The following is a 16,689-nucleotide window of genomic DNA, read 5'->3' as shown; positions in this document are numbered from 1 at the left end:
AAGAAGAAGAAGAAGAAGAAGAAGAAGAAGAAGAAGAAGAAGAAGAAAGGGGTTATAGAGTAGATTCCAGGCATGTCACTGATCACATATCTTCTGTATTGGTCTGATCTGCTCTCTGTTCCCTAGCTGGTCCCACTTCTTCTGCATCTTACTTTCATCCTGACAATACTTCATCTCCAGCCATTACTCTACTTCTCTGTTCATGTCCTGGTCCTTGAAGCAATACTTTATCCCCCTCCATCTCTCCATGTGGCTTTTACCATAAAAAAAAGTTTTCTTCAAGATCAAAAATTCCACTAGAAACTTAGGACACAATTGATCATGCATATATGCCAGCAGCCATCAACCTCAAGTGCCCATAGTAACTAGAACCAGCTAAGAGTTCTTTCTTCTAGCTTACACCTCTCCAAATGCCTGTATCACATTTTATTTCTATATTACATTTATTTCTATCTATTTCTTCTCCTCTACATAGGCTGCGATGGGTAGTGTGTTGTGGTGAATTGAAACCTGGCCTTAGAGCCAAGATACCTTAGATTCAAGTCCAATCTCTGGCTTGTAGTTCCTGGCTGTGTGACCCTGGGCAAGCCACTTAACTTTTCTGTGCTTTAGAAAACTCTCTAAGATTACAAGTTTCAGGTAAGATGTGGACAGAATAGGTAGAGGGAGTTTCTCACCCTAGAGTTCCCTATCTCAGTGAAGTCATAGACCCAATCCCTACCCCTACCTAAACTGTAAACTTGATGGGATCATTTTATCTCAGTTTTCTAATTATCTTATCTAAACTATCTCACTATCCAAGGTACTATCTTATCTAAACTTTGAATCTTTCTCAGTGCCTAATATTGTTCCTTACATTCAGTAGGTCCTCAATAAATATTTTATGAATTGAAAATCATATTTGTGAATTATATTTATTATTAGGGTAGCTAGGTGATGCGGTGGATAGAGCACCAAACCTGGAGTCAGGAAGACTTACCTTAATGAGTTCAAATCCAACCTCAAACATTTCCAAGCTATGTGATCCTGGGCAAGTCACTTAACTCTGTTTACCTCAGTTTCCTTATCTGTAAAATGAGTTGGAGAAGAAAATGACAAACCACTCTAGTATCTGCCAAGAAACCCTCAAATGGAGTCAAGAAGAGTTGCATATGACTGAAAAGCAACTGAACAAATGATTTATTGATGATGATGATGATGATGATGATGATTATAACTTGTCTTTATTAAAGCACTTCAAGGTTTATAAAAATGCTTTTACAAACATTATCTCATTTGATCCTTACAACCCTGGGAAGCAGGTGCTATTATTATCCCCATTTTATATTTGAGGAAACTGAGGCAGATAGAGGTTAAATGACTTGCCTAAGATCACACAACTAGTAAGTGTCTGAGGCTGGATTTAAACTCTCTGAGGCAGCTATAATATGTGTTATCTGAATTTTATAGATAGGGAAACTGAGGTACAAGGAAGTTAAGTGACTAAAAAGATTAATAGGAATAGCCAGCCCCAGGGTTAGAAACTAGAGCTCCTGAATCTAGCCCTGAACTCTTTCTTCTAGATCATCTGCTATGTTCTATGGTCCACAAATGGATAAAAACAATGTCCTTCTGGGTGGAGTTTCTAATACTGAATGGAGAGTAGATAGTTAGCAGACATGGCTATTTTGTAAATTAAGGGGATACATTCTTGGGCTTATCTTAAGGCATAGTCTATTCTTAGTCATCTTCCATATCCCCTCATGTCCCACAGGCTTCTCCTGCTAGCCTTTTTTTGTTTTGCTCTAATACTCTTGACATTTAAGCCTGGACACTTGAAAGGTTTCTTCTCTTTACTTTATCCCACATGTTATTGATTGTGTCTAGCTTTTGTGTTTTTTTCCCAGATCTATTTTCTTTCATGTTTTCCTTAGTCCTTTTAGTATTTCTGGTTCTGACACTGAACAAAAAATTTACTTCACTATAATTTTCAAATGCTTTTTCAGAGGGAAGGATAAATAAAACATTTTAATTCAATTTGGTTCCTGTAGCAATAGTCAGGGCCTCAATGTTCAGTGTTTAAAGCAGGAGTTGTCAACCTTTCAGAAGTGTCATAGCAATTATTCCTCCATTCTCAGTGGCAGGGGCTACTGGCAGGTTATAACCCCTTCTTCCTTCCTGTCCCCTCTCTTCCCTCTTAGTGTCCTTTTAAAAGAAAAATATTACTGATAGTAATCACATTGTTAGCAGTTAACACTATAATTATCGTAAGTTATCATACGGATTTTTTAAAAGTAGCACCCTTTTTATTTTTTGCTTATGAAGAAACTGGATAATAAAGATATTTCTATAGAGATTTCAGTTTGCAAAAATGCTATGCACATAGTAGGTGTGTTCACTCACCTCCATCTCTCTCCTGGAGCAATCATTTTTTTGTCTCTGTGGTTTATTTTCTTATAACCTGCCTCTACACTGTCAGATTAATATTTCCCCAGGAGTGTGACTCCTCTCAAGGTACTAGAGATGGCAGCTCATGAACCCCTACTAATGTTTTTCCCATTAACAGAATAGTCATGAAGACTCAATAAACTTTAATCAAAATACATTCTGAAAATTCAAAGCAAATACATAGTATTTACATAACATTCTACCCATAAACTTATACCAATACATACAATATCTATGGAGAGAAAGGGCACACGCTTAAAGTCTCAGTTTTTTTAAGGAGCATGAGTAAGAAATACATGTGACCAGGATAATTCATAACTCTGGAAGCGTATATTTCAATAACCTTATTTCATTTCCATTAAAAAATAAAAGAAAAAATGTGTTAAAATCCATTAAAAATTTTTAAATCTTGATGGGCCTAGCATCTATGTTAAAAATGCTTCCATTGTTGATTTGAGCTGATTTGTGCCATGTTGGGAATGACATCTCATCTCAATGAATCAATATGCTGCAGTACTCCTTGCTATTCCTCTGTGCAGATGAACTTACATCTTGACAATAACTGTAGTGTTCATCACTTACAGCTTTGGACTGATCTTATGCATTCACCTGGAGTAGTATATACTCTTTTAGGAAAAGACAATGAGTGTCATCCTAAGTGTGGCAGAAACCTCTTAAACTCTGTTCCTTTGGCAGGATTCTTCATCTTCTCCATCTTTTAGAAACATCAGGTGTCAATACAGAGAAGTTTCTTCTGTTTTCTCTTTTATCTTCTCTTTATCTACTCTTCAGCAGATGACAGGAGAGAAAGAGAAAGACAGACAGACAATGTCCTCTCTTTGAGGACAACTCTGAAGTCTATTCTTCCACCTCTCATAAATCTTGGGTGCTCTCTGCAGAAGACCTCACCTTATCTTATCATCCTCTGTCACTGAACAAAAATCAGGTAAAGTACATTTGTCCCTGGTGGTCACATTTCTCCGGTTATAAATGAAAAGCTCTTCAATTTTTCATATGGAAATGTAACTTTGAAGCATAAAATATCGAATCAGATTGTGTCCTTTATTCACTCCAAATTTCCATAGCCTATCATATGCAAATTAGTAACTGAAGGCTTAATAACTATTTGTTTGCTCAGAACAGCAAACTCGACTTATTTTCCCAGACAAATATACTCTCAGGAGTCACCTTCATTACATCTACATTATCTCATACGAGCTTCATAACGTATTATTATAACCATTTTGCATATGAGGAAATTATGGCTTTTGGATGCTGTGTTTTGGCCAAAGTTACACAACTAGTTCCAGAGCTAGAATTCAAATTCAAGTGTTGCTGAATTAAGGTCTAGTACCCTACACTGTTGGCTAAAGTGTCTCTATAAAATGGAAGACATTAGTCATTTATTCAAATGAACATTTTTTTTATGACAGAATCAGGATTAGAACCCAGGTCTCCTGGTTTCTAGTCCTGCACGCCTTCCATTATATCATGATTATCTCCACAGGACAGTACCTTCCACATTATAGGTGCTTAATAAGTGTTTGTTGTGCTATATTGCTTTAAATTGTCTTTCTACTGAATTTAGCATCACTTGTTTTAACTTTAAGTTGGTCACCTGCTCATTGGCAACAGAGACTAGGAGTAAAAGCTTTCATATGATTATACATGTCCAAACCAGTTCTAAACACTGTAGTTGCAATGTATAGATCTGATTTCCCCATGTTATGAAAAGGCATATGTGGTTTTGTATGACAGTAGTTTTCTACTTTCTAAGTGACTGGTTTGACACTTTTAGCAATGCTTACTTAGGGAAAGCCATTGTAACTAAGGCTTATGGGAGGCATGAGATTATGTCAAGAGATAGGAGGAAAGCTATAACACCTTTTTTCCAGACCTTTATATTCTATAGGAACAGAAAAAGGAATTCTGGGCTCAAATGTACCTATAGACTTAAGGTTTCTTATAGTAGATTTAACTCCCAGCCTGACCTTGATGGGACAGGGTAATAGATAGGCAACATTCATATAGTGCTTCATACTTTGAAAAATGCTTTTCATACATTTCCTGGGATTATAGATGAAAGAGACTTTAGAGGTCATCTAGTCCAACCACCTCATTTTATTGGTGAAGAAACTGAGGGGCAGAGATGTTAGGCAACTTTTCCAATGTCTCACAGATAGCAATAGTGATAATGGTAATGGTAGTTGTAGGGACAGGATCCAAATTCAAGTCTTCTGCCTACTAGTTCACTACCATGTTTTAAAAAGAGAAACTGATGTTTATTTTCCTTCAGTGTATTTCAACAGTATTAAGAGCATCTGGGGTAAAGCTTAAGATCACTCTGTGGTACTTTCTACCCACTTAATGGCTTTAGTGGCTCAGAAATAGGCTGAGAGCTCCATTCTTCAGTGAGAATTTACTGAATGAACACAGATGGCACCTGTATTCCTTCAAACCAATGTGCCATCTCAGTTTGAGAATCAGTGACTTCTGGAGCTGGGCAACTCCATCCACTCTGAAATTCCTTTTTAATATCCTCTGGATCCTTGTAGAAATAAGGATCAGGCATGACATCCTATGAGTGCTCATGGAAGATGGTGCCACACATACACAAAAAGTCACAGGATGGTATTTACCACATCAGATCCAACAGGTGAGCTTCCTTATCATTTCGTGGAATAACATCCATTAATGAAAGTCTATGTATGCTGTGGTTGGAAGAGTAACATAAGATATTTCCATCAAAGGCATGTGATCAACCCTAAGATTAATAACCACCAAGATAACAGGCTACTGGAAAACTATCTAGATTTAGCTAGTGAAGGTACCAGGTGAGAAATGTTCAGGAAAGTTCAGCACCAAGGACAACAGCAAACTTCAAAACAGTAAGCTGGTCAATGTTCCTGTATGTGATGAAACTTAAAATTCACTAGATTTTCAGAGGGCAACATGGCACAAGCCATTAGCAAGGCTTTCCCCAATTTATGTTCAAGTTTATAACATAAATGCCTTCACTTTTATTTTTTGTAGACATACAATTCCATTTGGAAGTCTACATTGGAGCCCAAAGGTGTTCCTACAACAAAGAATTTGAAACAATCTTTCTCTTTTACCTGCAAGACACTTAGGGCTCTAGGTATTATGGAAATTTCACTTTATAGTTATAATAGAAGAGAAGAAAACAAGCATTTATTAAGCACCTATTGTGTGCCAGGTACTGTACCAATCACTTTACAAATGCTATCTCATTCAAACCTCAAAACAACCCTGGGAAGTAGGTGATACTATTATCCCCATTTTACACTTGAAGAAATTGAGGCAGGCAATGGTTAAGTAACTTGCTCAGCATCATACAATTAGTAAGTGTCTCAGACCAGATTTGAACTCAGGTCTTCTTGGTTCCAGGCCCTGGTCTCTAACCACTGCACTACCTAGTTTTCTTGAACATTGCTGTACTTGCTGTTCTAGACAGTGGGAAAAGGGCAAGAAAAGTCCACTTTTTCTGCAGCATTCCTTTCATCAGTCTCTGATGGATAATGCTTCCCCCAAATGAAGCAAATTAAACTTCGGGGGGATATAGTCTACTGGCAATCCTCATGTTCTTATTTATAAAAATGATTCATTAATTAGCTGGCCTTCTTTGCTCATCCTCCTAATCAGTGACTTGACTTTAAAGTCTGTTGTGAGTGTAGACTTCAGAGGCCTATTGGAGGCAGCAGAAGCAGCAATAACAACAATTAACATTTGTATAGCACTCACTACAGGCCAGAGCTGTGTTAAGCACTTTATAATCATTATCTGATTTGATCCTCACAACAACCTGGGAAAGTAGGTGCTATTCTTATCATCCCCATTTTGCAAATGAGGAAACTGAGGCAAACAGAGAACAAGGGACTTGCTCAGGGTCATACAGCTAGTAAATGTCTGAGGCTGGATTTGAACTAGGTCCTCCTGACTCCAGGTCGAGCACTCTATCCACTGTGCCACTTATTTGCCCCTAAACAGCAACAAACTGAATGGTGACCACACTCATTTAGAAGCTGCATAATTTCCCTTGCCATATAAGTCATGTCTTGAAGGCATCACATTGTCTTGTCTGCATAATGAAAATCTGTCTTTACTTCTCTGAGGCCATTTGCTAACTCATCCCATAACCCCCCCCCCCCCAGACTGTCCAGTCACCAATTCAGAAGCAGGAAGCTTGGGGAAAGGAGATTATAAGGAAGGTTTACATGTCAAGGATGATGACAACCACCTAGTGATTTTTCAATCATTCAGGGTTCCCTCCTTGGGAGGAAATATAAGTAGGTGGATAATTATTTAGTTGAGCTGAAAATATGTCTTCTGCATGAGTTCCAGAGAAAATGAAGATGCCTTTGTTATTAGCACAGAAGTGAAAGGGCCACAGGTACATGAGTGGTGGGAGAACTTGACAGGAGGTGGAGTAGAGGGGGAATTTGAGATTTGTAGTGTGGGGAGAGAAGGGACAGAAAGAGGGTTGAATGTGAAAGAGCAGGAAGAAAAAAGCATCACTCAGCCTATGAAATTCTATAAGCAAGGAATTTAGAGAATCACAACTCTTGAGCTGGAAATGACTAAAGATCATCTAATCTCTCCCCACACACAAAACTGTTTTCTTTTTTTTTTTAGGTTGAGGCTCTGAAGCTCAGTTGCATGGTCACTAAATAAACTGAGGTTTTTTTTTATTAATTAAAATTTTTAATTTCAACAATAAATAGAAAATCCGCAATCCTCCCATTGAGACCTGATGGGGGGCAGAGTGAAACCCCATTATAGTCTACCTATATCAGATCTTGACTACACTGCCCTGTTCTGGGCAGCACAATTAAAAAAAAAGATGGTGAAAGGCATTCAGACCATATCATATGAAAATGAGTTGGAGGATCTTTGCTTGTTTAGCTAGGATAAGAGAAAATATCAAGGAGGGCTATTGCCCTCCTTCCCAAACTACCCTACATTTAACTAATCTTTATATATTTGTATTTATTAACTTTATATTTATGGTACATATTTTATATAGCAGTAGCTAGCACTTATATAGCAAAATGCTATACAAATACCTTGTTGTATTCTCACAATAACCCTGTGAGTAAAGTACCATTATTATCTCTATTTTATAGTTGAAGAAACTGAGTCAGGCAGAGGATAAGTGAATTTCCCAAGGTCATATGACTAGTAAGTGTCTGAAACTAGATTTTCTTCTCCTCACATTAGTATATAAGATTCTTGGGAATAAGCTCCTTGTTTCATTATTTGCATTTGTATTGCTGGAGGTTGGCACAATGCCTAGAATATAGGAGGCACTTAATAAATGCTTGTTAAGTGATTGATTGACATGATAGTTGCCTCAAATATTTGAAGGAATATAAAATCGTGGAAAGGATAAATTTATTCCATTTGGTAGGACCAGGAGCAATGGGTGGAGGTTACAAAGAGACCAATTTAGTCTTGATATCAGAAAACAAATAAAAGGCTTCCTAAAATGCAAATTTTCCCACGTGGAATGCAGAGTTTCCAGAGGTGATAGATTTCTCTTGCTTGGAGGTTTTCAAGTGGAGGTTGTAGCATCATTTGTCAGATATGTTATAGAAAGGATTACATTCAGTCAGATTGAACAAGATGTCCTCCATGGTGCTTTGCAACTTTCAAATTCTGTGATTTCATGGTGCACATTTCCCAAGTTTGACCTCTGAGCCATAAGGATCCACAAAGGGGTTTCCTTTTTGAGAAATCATGGTAGACAAGAGAGATGACAATGAGATGCAGTCCCAATTTTGGAAAAAAGGGAGAAGAGAGGTAATTCAAACTGCAGACCAATGAGTTTGGAATCTATTCGTGATAGCATTTTAGAAGAGATTATTCAAGTGAGACCTTGTGAGCATTTAGAGGAGAAACATTGAGGTCATGGGTTCATTATGAATAAGTTATGTGCGTGGATTTCCTGAAATAGGGGAAGAGCTTATATATTTAAAACAATAAAGATGAAATGTTTGATGAAAAACTAAGGAGGAAGGTCATGGCAGGGGGGGTGCAGGTCAAATGTGGGAAGTTCAAGGTACTCTTTATTTTATGTGTATCATACAAATACTAAGATAAGCTTTAGCAAACTCCTTTTCAAATACTTGGGGTAGGGTAGGGCAAGGAAACAAGTTCTTGCAGACCTGTATCCTTTTTTTTTTCAATGAGTTACTTTACTGACAGTTCAAAAGAATGTTGTGGACAGGGTAATATCATTTTAGCAAGAAATTTGGCAAGATCTCTCAGGATATCCTTGTGGATAAAATGGGGTTGCATGTGCACAACACATTTAACTTTTATGCTTTTAATTCTTATGACACAGTTAAATGGTTTCAGAAATGGCTGACTGACCAGACTCTAATAGTATTAATTAGTTGTTGTAAATCTGAGAGGTGATCACTAGTAGAGTATCACAATGATCTAAACTTGGCCCTATTCTTTACAATTAAAAAAATGAAATGGATGAAGTTATAGTTTGGATACTTATACATTTTCAAATGACATAAACCTGGAAAGAATAGCTAATATATTCCATGACAGAATTGGGATTCAACAACATCTCGACAGGTTGGAATGGTAGTCTCATACTAAACAGGAAATTTATCAGAGGCAAATGAAAACTCCTACACTTGGGTTCCAAAAATGAAGAGCACAAGTACACGATGGCCAAGTGAATATGTAGGGTGGTGAGAAAGCAGTTCATTAAAAAGAAATTTGGGGCAGCTAGGTGGCGCAGTGGGTAGAGCACCGGCCCTGGATTCAGGAGGACCTGAGTTCAAATACAGCCTCAGACACATAACACTTACTAGCTGTGTGACCCTGGGCAAGTCACTTAACCCCATTGCCTAGCAAAAAAAAAAAAAAAAAAGAAATTCAAAGATTTAAGAGTTCTAATGGACAACAAGCTTAATATACTCATCATTAGTGAATCATGGCAACTAGTTGATTTTGGGCTGCAATAATAAAAATCTAATATCCATAGTGATGGAGGTGATAGCCTGCTGTAAAGTACCCTGCTCACATCTGGAATATTGTGTCAAATTAGGGGTACCATATTTTAGAGGGGGCCTTCATAAACTAGAGCTTATCTGAAAGAAAACATCAAGAATGTTGAAAGGATTATAAGCCATATCACTTGAAAACTAGTTGATGAAATTAAGATAATAAATCTGGTTAAGAGACTTAGAGGGGACATGTTAACAACCTTCAAATATTTGAGGGTCATTATGTGGATGAAGGATTTGACTTGTTTTGAAGAACTAGAAACACTGGGTAAAAATATAAGAAAAAAATCTCTTAACGTTTAAAGCTGTTCAAAAATGGAAGGCAATGACTTGCCAAGTAATGAGATTCCTTTTCCTGGAAGTCTTCAAGCAGAGTTCCTTGTTAGTAGAAATTGTTGGGGCAGCTAGGTGACACAGTGGATAGAGCACCGGCCCTAAAGTCAGGAAGACCTGAGTTCAAATCCGGCTTCTGATCAAACGCTTGACACTTACTAGCTGTGTGACCCTAAGCAAGTCACTTAATCCTAATTGCCTGAAAAAAAAATTGTATCATTTGTTGTATTTGAATCTCTAGCACTTAACACAATACCTAGCACAAAGTAGGGGCTTAATAAATGCTGGTTGATTGTTTGAGATTGGATGGTCATTCACCAAGAATGTTGTAGAAGAGATTCATTATATACTTAAAAGTAGCATTAAATGACTCCTACCATTGCTTATAATTCTAAATCTAGTCTTTTATCTTTAAAAAATTACCCTCAATCAAGAGTATAACAGGAACTTTGAATATTTCAATTCATCACTGCCCATTCTCTTTTCTTTGTCATTTCCTAAGGGGGAAAAAAGGTGGCCCTTCACTTTGCTGAGGCCAACATCACCCCCTTGACCCTGCCATTCCTTCATTCTACCATTCTATTTCCACTATCCATTTCACAATTGAACTGGAAAGATCATGTATATTCATTGCCTCTATTTCGTCCTCATCCACTCATTTCTCAACCACATGCAATCTGGCTGCTGCCTCCACCATTCAATTAAAAATGCTCTCTCCAAGGTTACCAACCACAGGAAATATTAGTCCCATTTCAAGAATATTCCTTATTGCCAAAGGCTGAATTCTGCCCTGACTTATTCTGGACTAATCATTTATTCTTTAGGAAAGTATATCAGGATATAATATATCACAGACATTAGAGTCTTCCAAGCTAACGGTTTATTTTTTAATAAGCATGCACCTGATGCCTCTATTTAAGTTATTGACAAAATTTCTAACAGAACAGGGCTGGGGCAGAGTTCTATGGTACTACATGTGGGATACCATTTAAGATTGACAACACTGAGTTATTTTTAAGGTGTGTACAACTCTTCATGACCCTATCTGGGGTTTTCTTGGCAAAGATACTGCAGTATCTTGCCATTTCCTTCTCCAGTTCATTTTACAGATGAGGAAACTGAGGCAAACAGGTTTAAATGACTCTTACAGGATCACAACCTAGTAAGTGTCTGCGGCCAGATTTGAACTCATGAAGATGAGTCTTCTTGATTCCAGGACCTGCTCTCTGTCCACTGCATAACCTAGCTGCCCTTTGACAACACACTATTCATTAATCACCATTTTTTACTGACTGTTCATTTTTATTGAAAAAAAATTGAGTCACAACATAGAAGGTAAGACAATTATCCTAGGAAGGTCAAAAGCACATTTTGTAGCACTTTGTTTTCAGCCTGGATCTTAGTAAACTTGGTCAAAACTGAGGACAAGGACAGTCTCGGACAACAGATTTCCTTATATAGAAAGATAGATGAGCTTGTTGAGGAGGTTGGGAGATTAGTAAGTTTTATGGTGAGCAGATATCTTTAACTAAATCCGCTTCTAAAAGCTAACCTTTCTCACTGCTTCCAAAGAAATAGGACATTACTAATTGTGGGGTTGGAGTGGGGGGGCAATCCAAATCACTTTACAGCAATGACTCTTTTAGTGTAAGAGGGTTTTTTTTTTTTTTATCACCAGGATCAATCAGAATAGGCTTTTGCTTTCAATAAGAGGAAGAAAAAAAGTGACAGTGTCTTGTCTCATATCTCTATGCAATTTCAAATGATGCAGAAAAATCAAGAAGGATCAGAATAGAGAAAAGGCCATAAGATTTGGCAATCAGGAGATAGTAAGTTTGGAAAGAACAATTTTGGTTGGATGGTGGTGCTAGCTAGATTTCAGAGGGCCTGGAAGGGAGAATGGGGCCCAATTTGCTAAAGAAGACAGGAGGTAATGGGATCAAGGATGCATATTGGGGTGGGGGGTTGGCCTTGGTAAAGACAAAGGATACCTCTTAATCAGAGACAGGAATGAAGGGGAAGACCGTAGAGAAAGATGTCTGAGTGTGGTACGATGAGGAAAAAGGGAAGAAAGTTAGGAAAATGGCCTCTTCTTTTTTTCAAAAAAGGACAAGGTGATATCCTCAGTTCAAAGGGTATGAGAAGGATAGCTTTAGGATCCATGAGAAGGTTTGGAACAGCAATGGCTGTTCCAGAATAGGATACGGAATTAATTTTGCTGTTGTATAGTAGTTTCACTCATGTCCAACTCTGTGATCTCATTTGGGGTTTTCTTGCAAAGATACTGGAGTGGTTTGCCATTTCTTTCTCTAGCTCATTTTATAGATGAGGAAATTGAGGCAAATAGGGTTAAGTGGCATGCCTAGGGTCACACAGCAATTAAGTGTCTGAGGCTGGATTTGAACTCAGGACTTCTTCACTCCAGGCCTAGAGCTCTATCTACTGCTTCCACCTAGCTGCCCCCAAAATTAATTAGGACCAGTAAGAGGATAGCATTGCTGTGGTGAGGGCCCAGGTGAGTTTGTACAGTATAAATCTGTAGTGGATCCAGCCATCATAGTATTCCTTCAGCTATAATCTGTCAGACATGAAAAGTAGTAGAGCTGGAATTTAAAGCCAGGTCTTCTAATCTCACAACTAGGGTTATTTCCATTGTGCCATACTGCCTCTCATGTAGCCATCATTTGGCTAATGGACTGGATGAAGTAAGAAGGGTTGAATAAATGGATTAGTTAGGGACAGACTCGGGAATGGGTGAATGAGAAATGTGACAGAGAGAGAAGTAGTAGTCAGAGATCTTGAAAGCAGACCATCTTGTGATGAGGAGTTTCAAGGTAAGGCTTACCTGGTGTGTGGTTGTGGTGTGAAGATCCAACAAGATGTGAATTTTATTCTGGACTGTGTGTTGTTTTCAGAAGAATTTAAGAGACCCAACCTCTGGAAGAAACCAGAGTGAATGAATCCATATCTTCTGGTGCCCATCCATTACAGTTTATATGTGTATATTCTCTCCCTTTTTAAAGAAAACATTTTGTCTTATTTAAGGAAACAGCCAACATCTTGTGCTTTCTCAATTAAAGGAAAAAGGGGAAAAAAAAGAAAGAGAAAAAAGAATCCCACCAAAAACAAAACAAAACAAAACATAACAGCTTGTCACTGCTGGCTGCTGGCTACTTAAGGGAAAGAAGAGAGACCCTGAGCTCTTTCCAGTGACCAGTTCCCCAAGCTGGTTCTCACAGGCAAAGAAAAAACCCCTCAGTGTAACAAAAGGTGTCAGTGAAAGGTTCTTTTAGACTAAAATTTGGTGGGGATTAAAAGAGGGCTAAAGTTCAAATGAGCAGGAGTCACTGCCAAGCAAACAGGAATCTTGGCCAAGGGGAAGGAAAAGGGGCCTTTGGTTTAAAATGCAAGTAACCATGGCAAGCCACCAATTGAGTGCTAGAATCTGGTTAAGGAGTGATATCACACAGAGCTGAGCTTGTTTATTCAAGGCTAACCCATGAGAGAACAGTTGTCTCCAATGGGTATTCTCACAGCTTGGATCCAAAATTATAAGTGCATTTTTTAAAAAGCATCCCACACTTTCCCCTGACCCACTGGGTATTCAACAAAAGAAAAAAGAAAACACAAAGTTTATCCTCAGTGTCTCTTGTGGGTTGGAAACAGAACTTTACATATGGAAAGGCATTTCTATGTCAGCTGTTAAGCAGGCATCATGCTATTCTGCTGCAGTTGCCAATAGAAACTCTGGATGTGAGTGCTCTACCTATTGCCCATTTCCCAAGGTTCAGACACCAGGGTTCCAAAAGGGAGCAGAGAAGGTTTCTTTCATTGCAAGTAGACACTGCACTTTGCCAGTGTTCTTTAGGGAGAAGGACTTGCAAACAGCTAAAGAACTATGGGAATTAAGATTATCCACAGGATAAAACATAAAAGCAAACTGGAGACCAAGTAGCGAGAAGTTCTGCAAATATCAGACACTCCCCTGTAGCTGGTCCCTAGCCCTTTAAATACAAATCATGCAACCTACTGTCTGCCATGTACATAAAAGCCACAGGAGAAAAGCAGCTTCTTTTCTTCCTGTGTAAATGACAGGTGATTATCACTACAGTGTCACTGGCAAAAGTGCATTAGCAGTGCTTAGGGAAGAGTATTAGTTCAGAGGTTTTGTTGTTAAAATGGAAACACCATGGAAAATCCACGAGGAAAGCTTTCCTGATCTGATTGATGTAACACTGCGGTAGAGAGAAAATTTCCAAAGGGGAATCACTGTAAGCCCCAGAATTGGAGATATTGGGATAGCACTCATGCATATGTGGGCTGAGCAACCCCCATCACCAAAGGACTATTTTGTGTCTTGCTTCCTTCCTTTCTGCTGTCAGGAGAACCCTCACAGGCAGTCTGAGAGATGTCAACGGCAAATATGTAGGAGGCAAGGTATACTTCAAAACTGAACTAGGAACTTTTGAAGGTGCTTTCAGAGGTGATAGATTATGGCTAGGGAGCATAAACTGCTTAACTTTACAATATCAAAAGGAAAAATCAAATGCTGGAAATAATAATATAGAACCATTAGATAGTGCTATATTATAGCCTCAGGGTCAGTGTTTTGTTTGGGCAGGGCCCACACACTCGATAGATTGCTCAGCTCAAAGATGCCTGAAGTTTTCCAGAGACTCATTCCTTCTGGTTCTTTCTAGACTGAAAAGTTGAAGTAGTCATGTATATAGGTTAGTAAAAAATTTTTACCAGCTCACCCATCTTTAATACGGGTTTTTATCCCTCCTTCATTCCCAAGCTAAATTCCATGTTGTCTTCCAAAGACATTTTTTGATATTATTTGTTTCTTATGATTAAGAACATCCTAACATGTGTGTCTAGTGACAGCAAGTAGTGATAGATGATAGGAGGACAATACTCACATTATTAGCACACTTATCAGGAATCATCAGGAATGAGGCACTCCACAGAAGTGAATTTGCCAGATAATTTATGATTTTAGGAACCAAAACCTTTTCTATTTTGGTCATATTTGATGAAAACATTTCAAAAATATATTGCACTCCATTGTGCCTTCTTCTAAGCAGGTTCTGCCTCAGACAAGCCACTCTCTCTCTTGCATTTCCCCAGATCCTACGAACTAGAACAGAACTCTAGGATCTTGAACCCATGCACCTGCCTCTATGTCTTCCAGAGAGAAGACATAAGAGGAGTCTTCTTTGCAAAGCCCAAGCTCTGTGGTAGGGATCAGGAATGATCTTATTAGATAGGCCTGTCCCAAGTTACTGGGTAAGCTGAGCAGCCTCACTTTTTCTTTCATTCTGGCTTTCCCTGGAATGAATGGGCGTTGCCTCAGTCAAACTGAGACCCATTAAAGACCTTAGCTTAAAAAGGCCAAAGTCTCTCACTGCATCCAGGGCCATCTCCAGTCATCCTGATCTGTATGTCTCCACTGTACCCAGATGGTGCTGGAGGAGAAAGCGAGACTGGTGATTTTGCACATCCCTCCTTCACTTAAATCCAATTCACTTGCATGTCATGGTATTACCTCCTGATGTCATGGTCTTCTTCAAGAACAAAGGACAAACAACAGTCTTCTTGGAAGACACTGAAGAATGTTACTTTATCTTGGTAACTGGAGGTCAGGCAGCATCATTTAGAAGAAATAGTTCAGGCCCTTGAGTGAGGGAACTTAGATTTAAATCCTTCCTCTGCTCCTTGCCACGTGTATGACTGAGCAAATCACTTAACTTTTCTGGGCCTGCACCTCTCCATCTATTACATGAGGGGTCAGACTAGGTCTCTGAGGTCCCTGTTTTCTTTGCTAACACATTGCACATGGTCAGTGTCCCCTTAGAGGGACTTGCAAACAGCTAAAGAACTTTGGGAATTAAGATTAGCCACAGAATAAGACATAAATGTAAGTAATGAGAGGTTCTGTAAATCTTGTGAATTTAGAATCATTGCAATGACAAGCAAGCCCACTTGAGAGTAAGAGCTACCTGACAGAGAGCGTATGTGTTTCAGGTGCATCCACCCACAGGCTGGAGATGTAAAGAAAAGCCCCAGCACAATGGAGAGCCCTGTGCTGGAAGGACCTGCCAAGAGAACATGCATAAAACTTACACAGGATGAAGGAGTACAGATGCTGGCTTAGTTTCCATTCTACATTTGGTATAATGGATCACTCAGAGTCCAAGGGATCAAACAACCTTTTTTTATTTTAAAAATATTACTGTATTCCCAGGTAAAAATAGTTCCCAAAGTGGGTTAAAAGTCATCTATAAAAGTAAAAACAAGTAGAAGCTACTGGCAGGAAAGTTAAAAGCAGTTGGCAAGGAGGTTCTCTGGGGTCTCAGGAGCTCTCTGCCAGTCTTATAACTACCTTTCTATCCTCCTCACCCCAAAAGCCCACACCTTGGTCTTAGCCTAGTCTACTGGGGGCAAAGTTAACTCAACTGCCCCAGGTCTGCACCCCAGGTTCCTTGCTCATCACAGTGCCAAGTGGGGTTGTGGGGACATAGGGAAATGACTTATGCCTACTCAGTCCCATCAGTCTCCTGACCCGTAACAGACAGCTTTTAGTTGAATCATTGCAGGTAGTGCTCATATCAACTACATCCTCTGAGATATTGAGGTGGCATCAATCACAATGCCTGACACAGAATAGGTAGTCAATATGCATTTATTGCTATTTCAAGCAATTACTGAATTGAGCTATAATGCCATGATGCTTCAGAAGCCACTAATATTTCCTAGAGTTGTGTTCTCCATACACTAACTGGGCCCCAAATGCTGGGCTTTTATAGTTATTATATTCACTTTTACAAATGTTTCTGTTTCCTTCATTATAGACTGTGGGGAAGTAATTTGTGACCACCAT

The sequence above is a fragment of the Vombatus ursinus genome, unplaced genomic scaffold (assembly GCF_900497805.2).
Source record: "Vombatus ursinus unplaced genomic scaffold, bare-nosed wombat genome assembly UNPS02000577.1, whole genome shotgun sequence".
NCBI classification, from domain to species: domain Eukaryota; kingdom Metazoa; phylum Chordata; class Mammalia; order Diprotodontia; family Vombatidae; genus Vombatus; species Vombatus ursinus.
This window is presented reverse-complemented; position numbering follows the sequence as displayed.